The following is a 10,638-nucleotide window of genomic DNA, read 5'->3' as shown; positions in this document are numbered from 1 at the left end:
TGGGCTCTAAGACCAATCTGGGCCAGGCAGTAGAATTGAGCTAGGTTTAGACTCCATGCCTACCAGACCTATAGCTTTTGAAATCATTTAAAGAAGTTGATTGTTAAAAATATTTTAGAAAACTATTGATTTTGAAATGGTTCTTTTGTGAGGACCAAACTAGGAACAGGTTTTCACATACTTGAGCTACTAGGTTGACCCTATTTGAAGTTAGCCAAGGGGTGCATGTGGGTGCGAGGTGATCTAGTGCATATTAAAATCAAAATGTAATGCATGACTAATGAAAACATAAGAGAAAATTACATTCTATATGCATGTTTTAAGTAATAAGTAAGCAGAAAACATGAAATCAAAAGAAAGACATGGAAGAGAGGGGCATACATAACACCTACACCATCCCTAAAGACATTAAAATAAATCTATTCTAGAAAATATACATTGCTAATCTAAAGCATTGTGAAAGCAATTAAAGAGACCTAGGAAATAAGCAAGAAAGCAAACTAAACTCGACATGCTAAAAGAAAAAAAAAAAAACTAAAACTAAAACATGCATAAAAGAAAGGAAGAAAGCACTAAATTACAAAAAAAAAAAAGGAAAAAGAAATTACCTAGCCCTGGGAGACCTGACTCAGCCTATTCCCATGACCTCTACACCAATTACCTAGCCCTGGAAGCCTGACTCAACCTACTCCCATGACCTCTACACCAATTACCTAGCCCTAGAAGCCTGACTCAACCTACTCCCATGACCTCTACACCAAGCCTGGTTGGGTCTATGTTGAATGCAAATGCAACCCCAACCAAGACATACACCAAGACTTTTAAAATTTTATTTATTTGAGCCAAGCTTTATAAGCACCATTTTTGGAATTTTACCAAACTTTTGGGCTCTTTAGGCAGCTCTAAACTAAATTTCTCTCCTCTCTCAAAAACACAAATCATAGGCTAAAATGGTATTTTGAATCGAATTTTGTTCAATGCATTCTTGTATAGATTTTGAATTCACTTTAACAAAAATCCAAGTTTGCACAGAAAAGTGTTGATTGATCCTTAATAAAGGATTTAGTTTAACATTGAGTGTGGAGAATGAACGATGCAAGAATATGAAGAGGAGAAAACACACATTAAAACTATAATTTAAAACTTGATATGAAACCAAAAAAAATGTTCATTCTTGCCACATTAAGTTATTGATTTGGATTCTGCCTATGTTGTAGTGCTTAGCAAAGAATTTTGCACATTTTAAGTCATTTTCTATGAATTGACATTAAGCATGGAGTGAAAAAGTTGTGATGCATTTTTGAAATATAATGTGCATCAAGCTCACATGTGGATATTGAATCTAGGTTCAAACTAGGACCTAGATCTGAGTCCAGATCCAAACAAAATTCTGGAAGATGAATCTAGATATGGTATGAAAACTTGGATCATGATTTGATATCTAAGATTTGAAATGGGCTCATTGATCAAATCTAAGACTTAGATATGAGATTGAGATATAGAAATTAGACTTGCGAAATATGGACCAGGAATTTTAAATTGAAATGTGAACCTGGACCTGGCTTGACCTAGGCTAGGTGGGTTTAGATAGCATGACATGGACTGGACTTGGTCTAGGTTCAGTTTTGAAATTAGGTTTCGGAGCTAAGTTGGGCATAACTTTACTGGGCTCAGCCAGGGTGTTGTTTTTGAAAAACTCTGATTAATGAGAAATTAAGACAGGCTAAGCTTGGGCTCCGGCCTTCTAAATCCATGTGAAAGCATATAGAAAGCTAACTTAGGTTCATGTGGCTCCTAAGTTAGGTTTTATGAAAATACTGCATGGTGGTAAATAACCAAAATAGCATTGTGTGAGGAGGCTAGTTGAACAGCTCTAGAAATCAAAGAAAATCATAAACCAATGTATATGTAGCATATACCCCATGTTTATGCAGAGGAATATGACATAAAATAACTATTTTACCCTTATGCTTATTTTTCAAGCTTTAGATGAGTTTTCTCGAACCGATGAACCAGGCTGTGAACCTACTCTTACTAGGCTTTGGTTAGAATCTTGCTGAAAATTCCTCCTGAATTGTTCTAAAAATAAAAAATAAACCAAGTTGCAAACATATATCTATGAAGGGAAATCAAAGCATGCCATAAAAATTTAATTTTTAATAGAATATTCACTGGTGAAATGCTTGGACAAGCTACTTACTATAAGGATCTGTTGAAAGATTAAAAAAAAAATCAATTTAATATTACTAATTGAACTCAAAGCAGTTTACAGAGTGTAAGCAAGTATTGGGAATGAACTTGAAGGCCTTTGAAACATAATTGAACTCAAACCAAGACGAATGAACTCAAACTGAACTAAAGGAAGATTGATTTTTATATGACAAACATGATCCTAGCTTAGTTTTAGTTTAGCTCAAATCTAGTTCTATCGATCTGGTTGAGCTCAAATCTAGCTCAAACCCCTCAAAATAGGAGAGAGAAAGAGTTCAGAACTGAATTGCATGTATCTTGAGATAAATGAACTCAAATAAAACTCAAGAAAGATTGATTTATATATTATAAACATGATCCTAGCTTTTTTTAGATCACTTTAGCTGGTTGAGCTTAAATCCAGCACAAACCCTTAAAAATAGGAGAGAGAGATCAAAATTGAATTTTACTCAAATTGGGATGAATGAACTCAAACTGAACTAAGAGAGTAATGGTAAACGTGATTATAGCTTCGTTTCAGCTCCTTCTATCGGGTTGAGCTCAAATGCAGCTCGTTTCAGCTCCTTCTATCAGGTTGAGCTGAAATGCAGCTCAAGTCCATGAAAACATGAGAGAGAATGACTAGTGGCAATCTACAAGTTAGCGTAGGACTGAAATTTGGGATGAGTGACTCAAAATAAGCGAAATAAAGTTTATCACCATTAAGGTAAAATTGTTTTGGACTTGGTTGAGCTAAAGATCATAGTTTTTAGTTACACTGGAGATGATTTGAGCTAGAAGGGAGCTGACTTTAGGCTGGGATAACTATAGAGAGCTAATTTTGGCAACTCCTAGGGTCATGAAAAGTTGAGAAATTACTTAACTACTCAAATGTTAGAATATTATTGGACACTTGTTGGAAAATTCCTACTTTCCATGTCAAAATGCTAGGATGCAAGGGCAAAATGGCTTGGACTGATATGGGTCTAGGTGTTTAATATTGGTGAAAAAAATGCTTATTTGGTTCAAAAATGACCATCTGTTTTGAAACTTGGTCTTTGAAAATCAACAACTGGGGCATTAGTTAATCCAAATGGCATAACTTTAAACTCATAATGCTCATGCCTTATTCGAAAAGCTGTCTTTGGAATATCACACTCCTTGATTCTTAGTAACTAGATCTCAAATCAATCTTCAGAAAAGCACAATCTCCTCGTAATTGGTCAATAAATCATTAATTTTGGGCAATCACACTCTTTGATTCATAGTAACTAGATCTCAAATGAATCTTCAGAAAAGCACAATCTCTTCATAATTGGTCAATAAATAATCAATTTTGGGCAAATGATACTTATTTTTTATGATCACTAGGTTAAGAAGTTTGTAATCAATACACAACCGGAGTAATTCATCATTCTTCTTCACGAATAACACTAGATGCTTCCCAAGGTGAGGTGTTGGGTCTAATGCAACCCTTGTCTAGATTGCTTTTCCAATTTTGCCAATTCAATTGGGGCCATCTTGTAAAGGGCCTTAGAAACAATGGCCATCTCAGGAAGAATGTCAATAAAAAAGTCTATTTCTTTGATTGGAGGTAGGCCTAACAAATCTTCTAAAAAGACATTTGGGGAAGTCTTTCACTACTTTAGTGTCTGCCAATGTTTTTTACAAATGTTCTGACTAAGTAATATTTGTAATGAATATTATAACACCATTCTCAATACACCTTTGAGCATTCATGGTAGATATGGTATCTCTAATTGGCATTTTCACACCAAAGTGGTATTATAATGCCAAATCACTGGGTGGGGCAAATAAAATCTTTCCATCTTGACAATTCAGAGAAACATAATGCTCACATAAGGAGTCAAAATCCACTTTTTGATCTTCTGACATATGAAGCACCCAAATTATTCGATCGATGCTATGGGTACTTTGTTCTACCAATTCTGGATCACCAACTCCAATAAAAGTTGGTGGCTCCATCTCCATGAACTGTTTATATATAACCTCCTTTTGTACGGTTAAAGGTCTGATTTGTTGTGTATGTAGTCTGGTCTAGATGTGCTATGACATAATGTGTAGGGGTTGCATAATAAACCCCCCCTACCCTATCCATCCTTGTGGTTGATTGCCATCTATGGAAGACTTGTCATCAGTTCTCTATAGTATATATAAATATAAAGTTAATAAATATTGAACTATATAAATCAATCATCAATATAAACTATTGATTAAGTTACTCGCACCACTATCGAGCAAGATTGAAGAGTGATCTGAGACATGGACAAAACATCATTCCTTGGCTCACTAACTCATCACTCTAATACCATTTAAACATTGTGACATCTCAAAAATACCCGAATTTTTTTTATATACATTCATTCATGGGGGTAGCACAATATTCACAATCACATGACCTACGTAGTTGATATATGTTTGGTCTATCCTAAAGCATGTACAAATAATTTGTCTACATATTAGCACATGACATGACTTGTCCTAGGTATTTAATGGGTCTAATCAGTCTAAGGACCAGGTTCATGTTCATTGATAGTGTGGTTCACAATTAAACATATGTACAGAAATTCATACCAATATAAACCAGCCTTATAATTTAAATATTGAAGGTCCTAACCAACCTTCTCAACTAGTTATAGAGTCGCAAACCACACAAATAAATGTCAAAATAATGGTCAATGTTTGCATGCCAAAACTATCAAATGTGTCATGATCTCCCTTGCTTACTAGTGTACGTGCCAAAATCACCTAAAAATAATATAATTTCAAAGCATTAGTATGATTTTTCGTACTCAGTAGGCCCACCTATGAGGTGTGCATGAAGATGTGGCTCATGCATGCTCGTCAATGTGTCACAACATTATGACCTGAGTATATTCATACCATGAATAATAAATATGTAAGCAAGACTACCAATCAATATCATTCATGCAATAGTTTATTTAGGCATTATTGAATATTAACCTTTGTGGCATAATCATGAAAGATACATGGGTTCAATGATCATTTTTTCAATTCCACTTGTTTTAAGATACTACTGCAGTAAGTTTTCCCAATGATCGATAGAGGATTGTCGTCCTAGTACAATTACAACTATGAACCATCGTTCGCCACCCTTAGAATTGTGTTGCTCACCATCAAGCTTCTAATCCATCTTATTAATAATCAATGCATGATCTTACATGAATGACAATTATGCTTAGCATGCTGCACGCATTTCAAGCAATTTGTTAAAATCTAAACATTAAATAGAATAATTGAATAGCATGCAAAGACATATCTGAAATAGCCTAACCAATTCGCTCACAACTGGCAAACCTAGAGTCATGAGTGATCTCTTAAGTTTGCAGGCTTAAGCAAACTAAACACCATTAAGTGAAACTAACTTTACCACAAAACTATATTTCATAATAAAAGCTACGTTCAAATTAGGTTCATCAGGCATGGGCTCGAACTAGGGCCTGGCTGGTCTAGGTTGGCCTTAGCCTAGCCTTGGCATGGTCATGGCATGGCCATGGCTGGCTAGGCATGGTCATGGCATGGCCATGGCTGACTAGCCATGGTCGGCCGGTTTAATATGGCCTGCCAGCCCGGTCATGGTTGGCCCAAGGCTCAGGCCACCTAACCAAGCCTAGCCAAGCGCCAGTGGGTGATGCTAGGATCAGTGGTACCATTGGACTCAACGTCACAAAATGAGCCTAATGGCATGATACGTGTGGTTATTGGCATGATACGTGTGGTTATAGGCTGGACCATTCGCTTAAAACTACAAAAGTGTCACTACGCAAGTGCACTAGGTAAATGACAATTCAACCGTCGAATTAATATATGTCTCCATAGATATGCCTTAGAGGCGGTGAAGAATCTGAATGTGTTCATAAACACAAATGGAAGGAGTAGGACATGAAAAATCTCCTTTTGTCTATTTCTGACAAAATAAAAACCAATTTGAAGAATTTAAAACCGTACGGATGTGCATAGGGTGACCTACCTGGGCTGTCGAGTGTCCACGCGGTCTTCACTCCATGACATGCACGCTATTTTTCTTTTTCTCTCTCTTTCCCTCATCTCTCTCTCTCTCTCTCTCTCTCTCTATTTCTCTCTCCTCCCCTATTTTTTCCTTCTTTCACACATAAAGGCACCTCCCATTAAGGGAAGGGTGCTCCCTTTAATACCTATCCTAGAAATATTAAGATATATTATATTTACTCTTAATTAAGCTTAACTTTCTTTAACCATGTTTGTCTAAATAAAAACATGTTTATATTAACTTAATTAGTGTTTAGACCTTAATCTTTCACTTGAACCAAAATGCCCTTGTCAATTTATGAAATTTCGATCATTTCCCTACATTTTTTAAAGGTTCAGTTTTACCCTTGACAAATTCTCTTCATGTCCCCTAAAGTAATTTTCTATTTTACCCTTGTCTTATTTCTTAATGGCATCCTTATCTCTTTGGATAAGTTTATTATAATTTGAAATATACAGGTCTGATTCTCATTCTGATCAAACCTACCCGAAACATGCTCCATGCTCTACCTCTTATAGGTAGGCAATATAATTTCAGAAAAATAAGTGTAAAATGCATTAAAAAATGATACATTAATAGCAGTAACCGGGCCAAGGTCTAAATATTTCTCAAATTATACAAGTCATTTTGATTGATGTCCTATATGCTTGTGCAATGATTGGATTTGATTTTGAAGTTCATTTTGACCTTGATTGCTTTATTGTTCAATTTTAATGAAAAACTTGATTTTATTTGAGAAATTTATTTCGACAAAGATTTGGACTGGATTAAACATTTAGATGAATTCTTTTGAATTCTGTCAATTTTGAGGATTGAAGATTTGGATGATATTTTTTCGACAATTTTTTCTTGTATAAAATGATTGAAATTGAGTATTGATTCCTTAAATTTGATTTTGGGAAAGATTTAGGCAATTTGGTTTGGAGACTGAGTAAGGTTGGAAATTTGGTTTGCCTTGAAGGTTTGAACTCTAGTCCGTTTGAATTGAGAATTGATAGATTTGAGATTTTGAAATTGCATTTCTTTTTGAAAGATAGATTAGATTGTTTCGCTGGATTTTGAACTTCTTTTGAAGTTTGTGATTCTATAATATGTGAGAAATGAGATGTCTATTTTTTACTCCATTTTGGAGAGCACAATTTGGGGATTTTGAAATGAATTTTTCTTTGGCAAATTACATATTTGGGTGATTTGAAAACTTCAAGATTTTCTAAATCATTTTCAAATAAATTTTGGGATTGGGGTTTTTCGCTAAGTGAAGGGCCCCAACCTTTGTTGCAATATGACTAGATCACCATAGAAACTCTGATTTGGTTCACTTATTTCTTGTTGATTAGTGAATTTGTGTGCTTTGGGCATGTGTTTGTAAAGCAAACTACATGTTTGTTATTCATGCTTCACTTTTTCATCTCTCTATGCATGAACTAATTGGGCTTCATTCATGGCGGCATAGATATTGGCTGGTTTTGGGAGATTGGAAATGTTGGACGGCTTCTAGATGCATCCTTAAGCATAGTCCATGAGCTTGACTCGATTTTAAATATCATTTTGTAATCTTGACTTTGGGAATTTGAAATTCCTTTTCTGAAGAAGAGGAGTTCAGAGACTCCTTTCAAATGGACTCACAAATTGAATAACTGGGATGTTGACTATGATCTTGATGAGCGTCATTTTCTAGAGGAAAATCCTACCAACTCGGAAAACATTGACTTTCCAATTTTAGGGTCTAGTTCAGCCGCTTTTGGCTGATATTTTAATTTTTTTTCTTGTTGAAATTCAGCTCATTTCTCTACTAGAAATGAACTTTTATTTCTGTAAAATTACAGAAAAATGATCTGATCAGAATTGAGTTTTGCGATATTGATATGTTCAAAAATTTAGGGGGCAAACCTAGGCAGTTGGCTGGCTGATTTTGGCTTTCCTTTTGGGCTGAAATGAGCGTGGTTTTGAATCTTAGAAATATGAAACTTCAGACTTCTTTTCTTGATTTAAAGCATTGTAAAACTGATTTTTAGAAGGTCGTTCGAAAGAGGTTTGGTTCCTTCATAAACAGGTGAATTTGAACAGCCATTTCCCAACTTGGTGATAGCTGATTTGGGTCCACAATTTGAAATTTCAGGTGATATTTGATAAACATATGGATTGGATTTGATAGGGAAAAGAGCAGAAAATCTGGTTTCCTCTCATAGTTGCCGGTTTTGACTATCGGTTAGGTAGGTTCCTTATGTTTTTTAATAAGAGAGAAATCTCTTGTTTATAGGATTGCTAATCATGTGGGATTAGGCATTGGCTCTCAATCAAATATGGTGAGTAAAGTTAAGTGAATTGCAGAATTTTAAAAAAAAATTAGAAATATATTTTGAACAAATAATGGCTAATATTATAAAAACAAACTCATTACGACTGATTTAGCCTCTTGCAAGGTAAACTACACTCATTTATTTGAGTGAGTTCAATCCTTAATGGGTAAAAAATAGGTTTCTACTTTCTAGTATATGATCAAAATATTGGAATGTAGATGTCATTCATTCCCATCTCTTCTCTCTCCCTCACGTATAGCATTCACTAAGACAAGAGAGTAAAAAAAGTAGAAAGACAAAGTAAAGGAGCACCACATGGTCGAACCATGGATTTCTTATTCTATTATTGGTCCATCTCACCATGGATTCTCTCCTTGGTTTAGGACTTTTAAAATAAGTTTTTTGAGTCCATAGGTGGGTCAATTGAGAAAACCATTGTTTCATTTGCCCAAAACAGGTTTAGATTGGCTTTTTTGTCCAAAGACAAATAGAAACATGCAATATGATGCAATTAATATGTACATTTTACGTGAATAACCTAGCTAGACAACATTCTCAACTTTAAATAAATAGGAACCCCCTTGTGTGCACATACATCAGTTCATTCATTCATCTACGCATAGATGTTAGAAAAATAGAATGAAGTGAGATTCATTTTAGAGTAACCACCTTGTTTGGGTGAATAGCACTGGACTTGGTTTCTTTAGTTGGAAATCTTAGATGAATACTCTAATGAAACGTCTTAAGAAATCTGAGGATAGGAAGTAGAAAAGATTTGATCTCTTGCTGGATTGGAAGGAAGATGCCTGGTTTTCGCTACCTACAACCAGAAAAGCCTAAGCTTGATCCCCAACAATTGGGTTCAAGGTTAGAAAATTCAACAAAAGGGAGGAGATCTTCAAGCTCTCAACTATCCTCCATCCTTCTTCTTTCTCTTCTTCTCTACTTGGCTGATACAAGAGAGAGAGAGAGAGAGAGAGGACAGCTGAATTAAAGTGCTTAAGAGGGTGCTGCTGAGCTCGAGCTGAATTTGGAAGCCACTGAAGCAAGCTAAAGCTACTGAACTTGAGAGTAAGTTGCGTCCAACATCATGGAAGGTACTGAATTTGAAGAAGAGACAACTAAAATAATCCAAGAACTATGCTTGGGAGATGAGCTGCAGAAGTGGGCTTGAGAGAGGGCCTGTTGTTGTGCCAAGCATGGAAGCTGCTAAACCTATTTAAAGGAAAGTTGTTGGGATGGGCAGAAGGATAGCCAACTGCTTTCTAGGAGCTTGAGAGACAGCTGTTAGGCTTGGAAGGTAGCTGAGCTTGGAGGGGGCTATTGAGGGTGTCCAAGCTTGGAATAAAGAATCATTTGTTTTTCATATCAATCAATTTACTTTACAATTTTGATAAAGCAAATGTTTTTCTTATGATGTCATTTGAGTTGCAGGTTAGGTGGTTCCACATGTAGATTGGTTAACGACAAGTAAAGTTTGTAACTATGTATCAGTTATATATGTTTGTAATTATGGACTATTAATTTGTGTAACTATTTGAATTTCTCATATGCTATAGTTGTTTATAACCATGCATGTTTTATGGTTTTAATTGCTTGTAGTTTGTGATGTATTTTAAATGGGAATGGATTCATGTTTGCAATTGTTTCGTAAAATATCTACAGTTATATTTATTCTTATTATGTGGTTGATCATGGAATACTTGAAGGTTGAAGGTAGGCCTACTAAAAATATAGTGGATACTAATAAGCTAGAAGGTGCCCAAATTTATACATGACTATATGCATAGACACCCAAGGAATTGTTTAGTTCTATTAACGTCAAATCGATGAACATATGTACTATTATGCAATATGTGAAAAGTAGGGGGTTGTGCGAGAAATCATAGTTGAAAAACAAGTAGCAATGTTTTTTGTTACATCAGGATATGATCAATGAAATCGATGAACCTAATATAAATTTTGGCACTTAGGACAAACAATTAGTTAGTACTTTAACTTGGTTTTGAAGCAATTGTTTAATTTCACATGAATGCGTAAGATATAGAAATGTCGATACACTCACCGAGTTAGAGGAGATCAATGTTTTTTTTCCAT

The sequence above is a fragment of the Nymphaea colorata genome, chromosome 12, assembly GCF_008831285.2.
Source record: "Nymphaea colorata isolate Beijing-Zhang1983 chromosome 12, ASM883128v2, whole genome shotgun sequence".
NCBI classification, from domain to species: domain Eukaryota; kingdom Viridiplantae; phylum Streptophyta; class Magnoliopsida; order Nymphaeales; family Nymphaeaceae; genus Nymphaea; species Nymphaea colorata.
Note: the sequence above shows the minus strand (reverse complement) of the source record.